Source organism: Sus scrofa, chromosome 16 (genome assembly GCF_054392235.1).
Source record: "Sus scrofa isolate SSC_HxYL_T2T_F1_AM1 chromosome 16, Sscrofa_HxYL_maternal_Yorkshire_Landrace_v2.0, whole genome shotgun sequence".
In the NCBI taxonomy this organism is placed as follows: Eukaryota; Metazoa; Chordata; class Mammalia; order Artiodactyla; family Suidae; genus Sus; species Sus scrofa.
Window position 1 is genome coordinate 36747156 of NC_139398.1, and position 12823 is coordinate 36759978.

The 12823-nt window shown below is 40.8% G+C and overlaps 1 protein-coding gene and 1 long non-coding RNA gene across 5 annotated transcripts in view; one reads left to right on the plus strand and one right to left on the minus strand.

The window, feature by feature from the left end:
- LOC102163534 (uncharacterized) overlaps positions 1–1920 on the plus strand; it is a 56854-nt gene extending 54934 nt beyond the window's left edge. Inside the window, exon 3 of the long non-coding RNA XR_002339537.2 lies at positions 1628–1920. This is a non-coding gene — a long non-coding RNA (uncharacterized LOC102163534). The remainder of the gene's footprint in view (positions 1–1627) is intronic.
- DAB2 (DAB adaptor protein 2) overlaps positions 1–12823 on the minus strand; it is a 942412-nt gene that overhangs the window by 197391 nt on the left and 732198 nt on the right. The window lies entirely within an intron of this gene.

Here is a 12823-nt window from a genome sequence, read left to right on the forward strand (position 1 = left end):
GGTTCCTAGTCGGATTCGTTAACCACTAAGCCACAACAGGAACTCCGGATTTAATTATCATTTGTAAGCAGCTGACTCCAAGCCTAGACTATCCTGTATACTGCATTAGTAGATCCAACTGCCTGCCTACTTACTTATCACCTCCAAGTTAAAAGGCATCTAAAACAGAAGCTGTCCCAAACCACACTGTTGATTCTTCCTTCTCCACCTGCTCACCCTCCATCACGGAAAAAAAAGAAAGAAAACAAAAAAAGAAAAGGAAAAAATAATTTGCCCCTATTCATTCATTTTATCTCACCCAATAGACCCTCATCTCTCTAGACGCTTAGGTTTAAACCTCACAAAAACACTTCTCTTTCTCTCATCATTGGCTGTTCATCAGCCAATCCTATCAGCTCTGTCTCCAAAACACCTTGACTCTTCTCAACACCTCTACAACAAGAGCCTGAACTGAGCCTCCTTCATCTCTCAATTAGAAAAATTCGGATTAGCAGTCTCTAACAGGTCTTCCCAAATCCACAGTCTCTGCTCCCATACCGTAGTCATCATCTCCACGTGAATGATATTTGTAAATATAAATCACACGTACATACCACTCCTCTGCTAAAAGCCTTAGGTTGCTTCTCCACTCACTCCAGGGTCAAGTCCAAGTCTAAGTCTTACCATCATGTCCTGTGAAGTCCCTACATGATCTATGTCCTCATTCCCACTCTCTATTGATGGACCTCATCTCTTATTTCTCTACCCTCTAATGACTGTTGCAGCTACACGGGGCTTCCTTGCTACTCCATGAATATGCTGAGTATTCTCCCTTGCCAGTGGCAGGCTGGTCGCATTTGTTCTCCTCTGCTTGGTACTCCCTTCTCTGTCCTCAGGTGTCCTGACTATCCTATCCTAACCACCAGGTTCTGCTCAAAGTCCCTTGTACAGCAGGGTCTGCCCTAACCATGCATATTAAATAACAAGCCTCACTCTCTATTCTACTTCACTGATTAATTTTTCTTCATGGTGTTATTATTGCTTTACATATATTTACACTCATTTCTTTGTTTGTGCTTAGTCTCCCTCCTCTAGAACACAAGCTCCAGGAAGTCAAGGACTATGTCTCTTACTCTCACTGCTATATTCTCAGAGCTACCCCAATGAATGAATTAGCTCATACATAGCTCAGAGTTGCAGGGAAACAGTTAACAGTTGATAGTTCAATGAGACGAAAGTCCTGAAAGAATCCTTCTAATCTGAAATATCTATGATCTGGGATTCTGGTCTAGACTGTTAAATATTCATTTTATGTTCCATTGCCAATAAAAGTGCTAATAAATAATGTAATGTTAAGCTGGTTTTGGTTTTAAAGGAAATATATGTTCATACTTAAATATCTTTTTCATGTGTAAGTTTTAAGATACAAACATTAAGACCACAAAGATTTCAGTGAAATGAGATAACGTTTTGAAATTATCTGTCATGGGGCCCAGAATACGGAGGCGTCTTAGCAGAAGTTTGTTTCCTTCCTGCCATCCTTCTGGAGGCAGGGGAACTTCTGTTGCTCCCGGATTTGGGGGGTGTAGCACGCATTTTATCAAACCTGTTACTCCATTCACACAGCTCTTTCAATTCTACTCAACAGAAGCCACGTGGGCAAGATGCAAAAGCAGGAACACTACCATGAAGACGGGTGATAATTTCTGCAGATTTCCCAAGTGTTCTCCATTTTATCGTACATAAATAGTGACACAAGTAATCCCTAGGTGTATATTCCCTGAAGACAGAGTATCTTCCAATGGCATACTGCAGTGTTTCTCATACTGTGCTCCAAACCCATGCAAGCATCTACAAGATATGAATTGGAGTTCTTCGGAGAAAATATGTCATAGTCAAAGAAATTTGGAGATTAAATAAAACTAAATAGATTCCAAATTACAAGTCTTCATTTTGTCTTTTATCTAATAACTTGTGTTGCGAGTCTTCTGAAGAAAAGTCATACAGGTAGGATTTTCTAAACTTACTTCACCATAGAACCCATCTTTCTAGACCCTCACGTTTAACCCAACACACTTTGGAATATCCAGTATAGTTCTAAAAGGTTTGATTTAATTTTCATATAATCTTATAAGTTGACAGAAGAAATAAGCACTCAGCCTGATAATTGGCCTCTCCAAGGGTGTGAAAAAGTAGAGCGAATGAAACAAATCTTTTGCTGAGGATTTTAATCTTCGTTATGTTGCAACATATTGCCATCTGTATTAGTTTCCTACAGCTGCTGAGACAAATCACCACAAACTAGATTGCAAACAACAGAATTTTGTTTTCTCTCACGGTTCTGGAGACTCAGAGAGAGAATCTGTTCCATGCTTCTTCCCCAGGTTCTGCTGGTGCCAGCAATTCTTGAATTTCCTTGGCTTGTAGCCGAATCATTCTAATTTCTGCCTCTGTCTTCACATGAGTTTCTTCCCCCCACCCTGCCCCATGTCTGTCTTCTGTTTCTCCCCCTTTAAGGGCACTGGCCATTGGATTTTTTCCCCCTTATTTTTCTACAGAAAGACTTGCTATGGGCAAGCCTGAAGCCCTCATTTTTCTAGGCTAGACTCAAATCCTTATGTTATGACACAATATGGAGTCCTCTTTTGAATACTTAGCATATTTTTCTGTATTTGAATTGACCAGAATTCCATACAGTGTTCTAGGCGTAATTTACCCATTTGACACAAAGGGGCTGTGATGATAATTTTCTAGTGATTCTTAGAAGTTCCATGGCTTTTAGGTCATGCCAGCTTTGGGGGACATTCTCAATGAAGCTTTTGGAAGGATGTGTTCTTCCCTTTGGAGACTGCTCAGTTAGTAAAGTTTAAGTCTAGAACTGCTGGCAGCTGTGCTGGTCACTTCTGGGAAGAAAACTCCTGAGCATTGAGCCAACACTGAGGAAGGAAGAGGAAGGAAGGAAAGAAGGAGGAGGGGGAGAGATCTCTAAGACACCTAATCCAGTGGGGGCTCTGGCTCCAGCCATTTCTGAACTTCTTTATTACAGAGGACAAAAAACCCTTCTTTTTCACTGGTAGGCTTCTATCCTTTGCCTGACATTATCCAGACAAATATAGTGTGGAGTTCTTTATTTCCATTATAATCTGCTAAAGTTGAGGGAGGTAGAGGTGAGAAAGCACCTGCTTTGGGTCAGGCTGTGTTAGACCTATTTTATGTCACATCATTTAAGTCTTAGAACAACCCTGTTAATTATGTATTGCTAACACATAAATTAAAAAATATCAAATGTTAGGATAATATTTTCCTTTGGCTTACAAGAATAAAGCTTAAAAATAAAGTATGTACATATAGGTCTGCGAATTTGTATATAGATACATACCCAACTCTGTATATCCACATATCTGTATAAACACACACAATTTGTTAGTGTGAAACAAACAAACTTGACCTGCTAGTGGTGAAAAGACTTCAGCTCCCTATTTAGAATCAGTGGGAGGATTTTCTAGGTTGTCAACTCACTTGCACCAGGAAAGTCAACTCTCTATTGAAACCTTGAATCACACATAAAAATACTGAGAAATGTATTTTGATTGCACCACAGACAAGTAATTTGAGAAAAAGAGACAATGGGGCTGTTCTAAATTACTGGGAATCAGGTGGAGGAAGGATTGTTACTGTAGGACAGCGGGAACAAAGCATCCGTTTTCTTGTTGAGTGGCTTGGAGGAAAATGTGTGAGGCTTTTAAAGGAAACTTCATTTAATGCCCCCTTGGCCGTGAGTGTTCCTCTGAAATGGCCATACTGGTTAATGGCAAAATGAAGTGGGGTGACCCTGCTCTAGAAGATAACACTGTAGTTTCTTCCGCTTGCAATGACAGGCTAGCTATGTCATTGCCGTCCTCACACACACATTGGATGCCTAGAATTTTTTTAGTGACTTGACATCATAGGATGAAACTCCTTTGCTCCCAACCAGGGAGAAAGCATTCTCCCAAAGTCTCTGTCTGATCAGCCTTGTCTACCTGGTCAGCCTCATTTCTTCACCTGTGCCTCACTTGCCCGCTAAACCAGTCTGTTTCCAGTTACACCAACACGTCACGCTCTGCAGTGCTGTCCAGACTTTGCACGTATGTCCTTTTTGCCTGGACTCCCTTTCCTAGTCCTTTGTGCCTAACAAACTTTTTTTTTTTTTTTTTTTTTTTCTTTTTAAGGGCTGCACCCTCGGCACATAGAAGTTCCCAGGCTAGTGGTTGAATCAGAGCTGCAGCTGCCAGCCTACAGCACAGCCGCAGCAACACTGGATCCGAGCTGCATCTGCAACCTACACCACAGCTCACGGCAACACCGGATCCTTAACCCACTGAGCCAGGCCAGGGATGGTACCCACGTCCTCATGGACACTAGTTGGGTTCATTACTGCTGAGCTACAGCAGGAACTCCAAACATCATCTTAATCCCTGCTTCTCCTGCTACGATCTCCTTGATGAGGCCCATCAACCCAGAGTTAATCACCTTGTTCCCTGTGCTACTTACACCTTTGCTTCTGTAACACATAAAAAAGCTTTTTTCTATCTAAAATAATGACCATACTTACATCCTGCACCCATTTATATAAGTGGGGGATTTTGCTTTTGAAAAATAGACAATTACAGTCATAGATTGGGATTAAACTGCTTGGATTTAAATCCTCATTCTACCTCTTACTATCTGTGAGATCTTGGGTATTTTTCTTCCCTGGGCCTCAGTTTCCTCATCTACCAAATGGGGATGGTAATATTAACCCTCTAAGGGATTGCTCTGAAGATGAATCACAGATACCAGATGATTGCTGCAGGTATGTTCTCAACAAAAGATGTATTATTTTGTCTATTAACTTAGGGAAGAAGGATGCTCATTGTCAGAAATTGACTAGAGCAATGCTAGAGCATAATTAGGCCATTTTAGGACTTTGCAGGGCATCTGTTCTATTTTCCTTTCTTGCTTACGTGCAACAGTTGCTTACGAAGCTGACTCAGAAAGAGAACCCCAGCCTTGTCAATCACCAAGGAAGACATTCCCATTTGGCTGTTTCAGAATCCCCCAAAGATCCAGGTCAAACTGTCAGCACATAGTACTGCTGATCTGGGGATATAGACAACCCCCGACTCAGCCTTCTCCAAAATTCCATGCTATATTTTTTCACCTGAGCCTTTAACAGCTTGCCTTTTTAAGTCTCTGTTGAGTAGGTCTAACTGCTTCTGACCCTGTTACAAGAATCTTGGGAGGAATGAATGAAACAGGGTTCTGACAACTTCTAGCACTTCACCTATAAATCTAAGGATCTCAAACAAGAGCCACCAGGCTCTCCTTTACCTCTCCCCCCAAAAGACACAACAATGAGCAAGCACACAGTGGCAGCTCTGTAGGCAGCTGTGTCTCTTCTCAGTCCAGCTGGTCAAAGATGCTCATTTAAACGCATCACTCGGTCGTGGCTTCCTAACTAGTGTCATTACCAATAAGTGTGATTCCATGCTCTGGGTAAGTCCGGGTTTGTAGACCACTGTGGAAAGGTTCGTGGCCAGCCTTTGTGCTGGTGAAGCCTGGTTAAGCAGAAGTACACCAGGCAGGAAGCGCTCCTGCCTATAGGTCAGTGTGTGTCTGGCAAGTTGTTTCTTTTACAATATCCAATGCCATTTCTTTGGTTAGAAAATCCAAGGCATGCTTTCCTTAACTAGAATCACTATATCTTTTTCCTCCAAAATAATTTCTCTAGATTTCTCTTCAGTTTTGTAAACAGACTAAGAAGAATTGCCCTTGAATTCACCCTTCTTCCTCCAAGGGCAGCACTGAAGGTAAACCAATGTTATTTTGTGCTGTATAAGCACCAGATTATACTTCAACAGAGCTGATGTGAACTTTGATCTTTAACCCTTGAATAGTGGTCACAGAGAGCAGCTTCATCTAATCTACCAGCATCTATAAAAAGAGTTTCAGGCATTTACCTTTAGAGAAAATAACCTGTTCATTTCAGTGGAACAAGATGGACAGTCAAGGTCAATTAAGCATAAAAAAAGTAACTTTTGCAGCCTGTCCTGTAGGCGGGCTGGGGGAATGACTCTCTTTTTATTGGCATTAAAAAAAAAAGGGTCTGAGTAGAATTTTAAATCAAAACCCCAGAAGATAAAGTCTTGGCAGAAGAATTTTTTTTTTTTAGCACATTTTTTCCCTCCTGGTATCTGTTCTTTTCACTTTCCGAAATAAACATTTCACTTTGTTAATGCTGGGAGGTGTTGGACTTGGAAGTTCCTTTCTTTCCCTCACCCACAGAAACAATTTCTTAAGGCTTTAGGGATTTTTTTTTTTTTTTTTTTTTTTTTTTGCCCACCTCTTTCACTTAAGGTAGATCCTTTCCAAACTTGAAAAGCAATAACATTTCAGAAAGTCTCAGAACCACCTGATAGAATCCTGGTTGGCTTTTCTCAGGTATGAGAAATAGATCACATGCCCCACCTATAGGTATGACTTGGAATTGCCTGGAAGGGTGATCTAAAGCAGATTCTGGGCACAGAAGAAATTTACTGCATTTCAAATTTACACCAAACCCCGTGAACCAGAGAGCAGAGATAAGAGAGAATTAAAAGATAATATTTCTATTCTCAAAGAACAGATATTATGTGGGAAAGAAGTAAAACTACTTAACAATTATAACAAAAGCGTAATATATAATTTGCCAAGGATTCTGAGAGGATGGTAGGCTGAGTACAGATGACGGACCTCTTTCTCTCCCTTGCCTGGTCCCCACTGGGCCCTTGAGGATTTGACTTGTGTAAGTTTGGGGCAGGTGGGAGGGAGGGAAATGTTAGCCTGCTGTAGAGTCAGGAGGGAGAGGGGTTTCTCTGCAACCTGCAGAGCAAAGATCAAGGGCTCCTGGCCACAGTGTGGGGGCAGCCATGTGATTTCCCTGTAAGGCCCTGGGATGGTGGGGGCGGGGTGTGTGTGTGTGAAAACCTTAGCTTCTGAAAAGAGGCTAGCGCATCCTAAAGAGCCTGGGACAAAATCTAGTGATACTACAGGTGCTTGAGGTAACCCTGCTGCCCAGGCTTGTCACCTCACTGACCCCAGGAGGGGCAGCCACAGTTAGAGTTTCCAGAAGAGGCCTGTCTGGCTGAGCCAAATTATTCCCCTCTGGTGCTTTCTTTGCCACAGGATCTGGGAGAAGCCCAGGGATCTGGCGATCTGGAGGCTTCTCTCCCTATCCATTAATTCCAGGAGCACAGCTGGTTGGCCCGTGGTCACCAGCCCCCTGGGATAGTAAAGCATTTTTTTTTTTTTTTCCCTGTCTGCTAACTCACAACTCCCCTGGAAATCTGCCAGTTCTAAGGAATCTCCCTCCTTAACAACAATACCCTGGGCTGCTTGTGAGTCTGCAAGGACAATGATAAAACTGAAAAGGCTATAGAAGACGCTGCTGTATTTTGTTATTTTTAAAGAACATTCATACTGTAGTCAAAAATACTAAGAAACTGAGAAACAAATCTTTTGGTATATATGAGACTGTGCTGGAAACTCTTATTAGGGCAAACTCTCCGTGGAGGAATGTACGTTTCTGGACGACGTTTGATGGGTAATCCAGGCCTTCTGGATTTTGTCTTGGCAAATCTCTTTTGCTGCTATCTCTGCTTCAGACTCATCCTCCTCTGCTTCCTGAGCCTACTGCTGTAGGATATTCACATCTAAAGGAGGCTTCTGAGCTCCCGGGCTAACCCTCAGCATCTTGCTCAATTCTTCTAGGCATAGTTAAGTTCTTTAAGACCTCCGTTTATGCGATCCTGTTCCATGGCACGTTCTTTCCTGCTCTTTTGCTCTTCTTTGCAACCTGTCTTGAACCTGAACTTTTTTGGTACACATGACCTCATTCCCAAGCTGTTTCCTTGCCTCCCTTTCAAGTCTTAACTCCCTGTCCTTCTCATTACATTCTTTTCCTTCTTTCCCTCTATTAGTCTGTCCAATTCTCCTGAGCATCCTCCCCCTCAGGCTGCTCTGCCTCAGATCCATGAGATAGCTTCTGTTTTCTTCCTGTGTCTTCTCTTTTTGCCTCTTTGTTATCAGTCTCTTCCTGGAACTTTGGAGGGCCTTTCGCATGAGCTCCATGCACCACCTGCTTTGTTCTCTATTCCTGTCAAATAAGTCCTAGCGTCTCTCAGTGGGTTTTTGCAAAAAGGTCGTAATTTCCTGCTTTGCCTTCTTTTTTTTTTTCAACCTTTGTAATTTTACTTTATTTTCTAAAGTTTTATTGACATATAGTTGATTTACAAGGTTGTGATAATATCTGCTGTACAACAAAGTGATCCAGTCACACATATATATACACACATATCCACTCTCTCTTAGATTCTTTCCGCACATACATTATCACAGAATACTGGGTAATGTTCTCCAAGCTATACATTAGGTCCCCATTGGCCAATAGTTCCATACAACTCAGTGTGCACACGCCAATGCCAAACACCCAGTCCATCTCCCGCCCCCTACAACCCTGTCCCCTCTGGTAACCATACGTTTTTCAAAATCTGTGAGTCTGCTTCTGTTCTGCAAATAAGTTCATTTGCAGCTTAATTTTTTTTAGATTCCACGTATAGGTGCTATCATATGATGTTTGTCTTTCACTGTCTAACTAATTTCACTTAGTCTGATTGTTTCTAGGTTCATCCATGTTGCTGCAAATGGCATTATTTCACTATTTTTTATGGCTGAGTAATATTCCATTGCATATATATGTACCACACTTCACCTTAAATGTCAATCAATGGAAGGATGGAGAAAGAAGATCTGCTTTGCCTTCTTTCCTTTAGCTTACCCTGTTCTTTCTCAAGTTGACCCCATCATTTTCCACATTGTTTGCCTCCCATTCCCTCAGTGGCTGCACTACCTGCCTTTGTAATTTGATGTTGGCGACCTGGGCTTCTAGGCCCAGATGTGTGTTCTCTGCTTCCTGGTCCCCTGGGATTCTCACATTTTTTTTGCCTCATCAGTCTTCCTCCCAGAATTCTGAGAACATCTCCTCTTTCACCAGTTTCTGCCTCTTCAGCTCCTCACTGAATTCTGTCTGTGCTTTCTGCTCTTGACACACCTTCTCATGGATACAAAACATCTCAGCATTGACTTTCTTGCAGAATTGCTTGAATTGCTGTCTAGCTTTTCAACCTCAAAATTGTCTCTATTTTTCTTTAAATAGTGTGATTTTCTTTGTCATTCTTTTTTTCTCCTTAAATGTTTCTTTTTTTCTTTTCTTTTTTTTTTTTTTTTTTTTTTTTTTTTTGTCTTTTTGTCTTTTCTAGGACTGCTCCCGTGGCATATGGAGGTTCCCGGGCTAGGGGTCGAATTGGAGCTGTAGCCGCCAGCCTATGCCAGAGCCACAGCAACGCGGGATCCGAGCCACATCTGCGAACTAGACCCTCATGGCAACACCGGATCCTTAACCACTGAGCAAGGCCAGGGATTGAACCCACAACCTCATGGTTCCTAGTCGGATTCGTTAACCACTGCACCACCAAGGGAACTCTTCAAATGTTTCTTCTTTTGATTGAACTTCATTAAAATACTCATTTGCTTCTTCTTTTTTTTTTTTTTTTGGACTTTTCAGGGCTGCACTTGCCACATATGGAGGTTCCCAGGCTAGGGGGTCCAATCTGAGCTACAGCTGCCAGCCTACACCGCAGCCACAGCAATGCCAGATCTGAGCCGCGCCTATGACCTACACCACAGCTTACAGCAATGCCTGATCCTTAACCCAGTGAGCGAGGCCCAGGATCAAACATGTAACCTCATGGTTCCTAGTCGGATTCATTTCTGCTGTTCACAACGGGAACTCCAAAATACTCATTTTCTTCTGATATCAAATGTTCACATAGCTTATTACATCTTTTGTCAGTGTAGACAGAATATTGTACCTAAAAGGTTTTTTTTAATATATTGAGATAACATTGGATTATAACATACATAAGTTTCATGTATATAACATTGTATTTCGCCTATGTATACACTACAGTGCGCTTACTACCAGAAGTTAAGTTTCTATCCATCACTATACAGGATCTCCTTTACCCATTTAATTCCCCTACTCATTTCTCTCTGATAATCACTACTCTGTTCTCTGTATCTATGTGTTTATTTTTGTCTTATTTATTTATTAATTTATTTCTTTTTATTAACATATGAGTGAATTCATAGGGTATTTGGCTTTCTCCGACTTATTTCACTTAGAATAATACACTTAAGGTTCATCTACATTGTTGCAAATGGCAAAATTTCATCTTTTTACAGCTGAATAGTATTCCACTGTATAAATACACCACATCTTAATCCACTTATTTCTATATTTGAATATACATATTGTATACTGTACATTCCTTGCTATTAATTGTTAAGGGTTTACTTACTATATGGCAGGCACTGCTTTGAGTGATTTTACAGTTTTTGCTAAAGTGATCTTTCTAACAGTCTTGTAAGAGAAATGTTGTTATATCTATTTGACAGAGGAGGAAGCTAATGACCAAAATACTAAATAGCAGCTAGTGAGTGGCAAATTTACATTTTGAAACAGGAAGTTTGACTTTAGGGACCAGAGTCTTAACCATGACTGCATGTTGAGAGGCAAACACGGAAATGTAGGTGTTTAATCTCCCAAATGAAGGGTACATGCAAAGAGTAAGTTCTATGAATTCAAGAAGGGTGAGACTTGGCATAGGAAACTTTAGTTGGAAAAGGCAAATTCTAGTTCTGAGTCTCAACGTTTGCGAAATATTTGAATTGTTGAGTAGCATCAGAAAATGTGATTTTCTGAAAGTCCCCTGATATTAGACAAGACCCTTTACTTCTCATAAAGCTAATCACTTCGTTCATGGACTCACTAGGATATTCTCAGTAATAAAGGGTGAACATGGTGAACACTCAGTCTAACAAGCAAAGGTCATGCCAATTTGTTAATTGTAATTTGGTGTGCTCTTAAAGCAAAAATCCTTCTTATATATGAAACTTTAACATCTACTATTAGATTATACATTAAAAGCCATATTTGGAGAGAATTTTGAAAAATGAAGCCAAGTGTTTCACACTTTTGAAAAAGATCATCTCAAATGTTATGCTCCAATTATTCCAGCAGATGGCAATACAATCATTGTTCAAAAACTCACCAGTCAACATTTTTTTTTTTTTTTTTAAAGACAACTTATTAATTTATTTACTTATTCCTCATTGTTCTCTTTGGTGATTCCTCTGTGGTGAGCAAAAACTATGCATTCCACACAAAATATTTTAAGATTGCAAATCTTTCTAACACTCTAATTACAAAGAACCCTAAATGCTAAACTCAAAACTGGTCTTCATTATGTAGAAAGAGTAGATGGCTTTTGAGTCAAGAGAGCATGGTCAGAAGTTTATGTTAGGAAAACCACCCTGACAGGGAAAGGATGAGTGGAAAGATGTGGAAAAAATTGGAATGATCTAGAACAGTAATAGGAACTTGATCTTAGGGTGGCAGTAAAAACCTACAGCTTAGATGAGGAAATGCCTGCAGGTGTACAGTGAGAGAACTGGGCAATTGACCAGACATTAGAAGTTCAAGAGAAGGGAGAGCCAAGGATAACGCTTGTGTTTTAATCCTGGTTTGGGGGAAGCTAACTGGAAGGAGAAGGAAAAGGTTTGGACAACAGGACGTTTTTTTGAAGTGCCATGTTGTATCCGTGTGTTAATAATTACTTAGCAGTTGACAATTGGTCTGCTGTTTATTTATTTATTTTAATTTTTTTTTTGGTCTTTTTTCCTTTTAGGGCCATGCCCCAGACATATGGAGGTTCCCAGGGTAGGGGCCTAATTGGAGCTGTTGCTGCTGGCCTACGCCAGAGCCACAGCAACATCAGATCCAAGCCGCGTCCTCGACCCATACCACAGCTCACGGCAACGCCGGATCCTGAACCCACTGAGGAAGGACAGGGATGGAACCCGCAACTTCATGGTTCCTAGTTGGATTTGTTTCCACTGAGCCACGACAGGAACTCCTGGTCTGCTGTTTGAATGAGAAGTAAAATTTAAGAGATCGGTGCCGAAGTAGTGGCTATTTGTAGCCACAGAAACAGATGAAAATGTCTGAGAGAGAAAAGGCTGAAAGTCTTGGGAACCTTCTAGAGAATGCTTGCATTTAGGAGAAATTGATGATGAAGTTTATCAGGATTTTCAAGTGAATGTGCTGTCTTTAGGAGCCTATCAACAAGGACAAAGAGCAACAGATACTTCAAAAAGTTTTGAGATCATTTGTAAAGAGGCCATTGGACTTTGAGAAGCCATTAAATAAACTGATGGAGGCAGAAAGATTATTACAAGAAAGAGATGGAGAGAACAAGAAAAAGTGTAAGCTCTCTTTTGAGAAGGTTGGCAGTAAAGGGAAGGGAAGATAAGGGTCATTAGACTGACTGGACAGAGGGAACAAGGGGAAATTTTTACACAGCAGAGAGAGCTCTCTATATGTTTGTGTCGGCCATGAAGGAGACATTTGAAATTATACTAAAGCTGTTTTCCGTTTTCTTCTTAGATGACATCTAGATAATTTAATGAAACAGCATAACTTTGTTTTACTAGAAATTTTATGGATGTAAGAAAAAATTGGAAATATAATTTGACAGTCAATGTCACAACATGTTTCTCATTATTTATTATTTATTCAGTGTCTGCCTGGCTCCTCTCTGTTGCTGATGCTTGAGGCTTTGGGACTATGAGATTTAGTCATGCTAATCAAATCTGTTCCCAGAGTCCAAGATCTTTTGACACTGCAGCAAGTGATAGCTCTGAAGGGGCTGCTGTAGCGTCAACC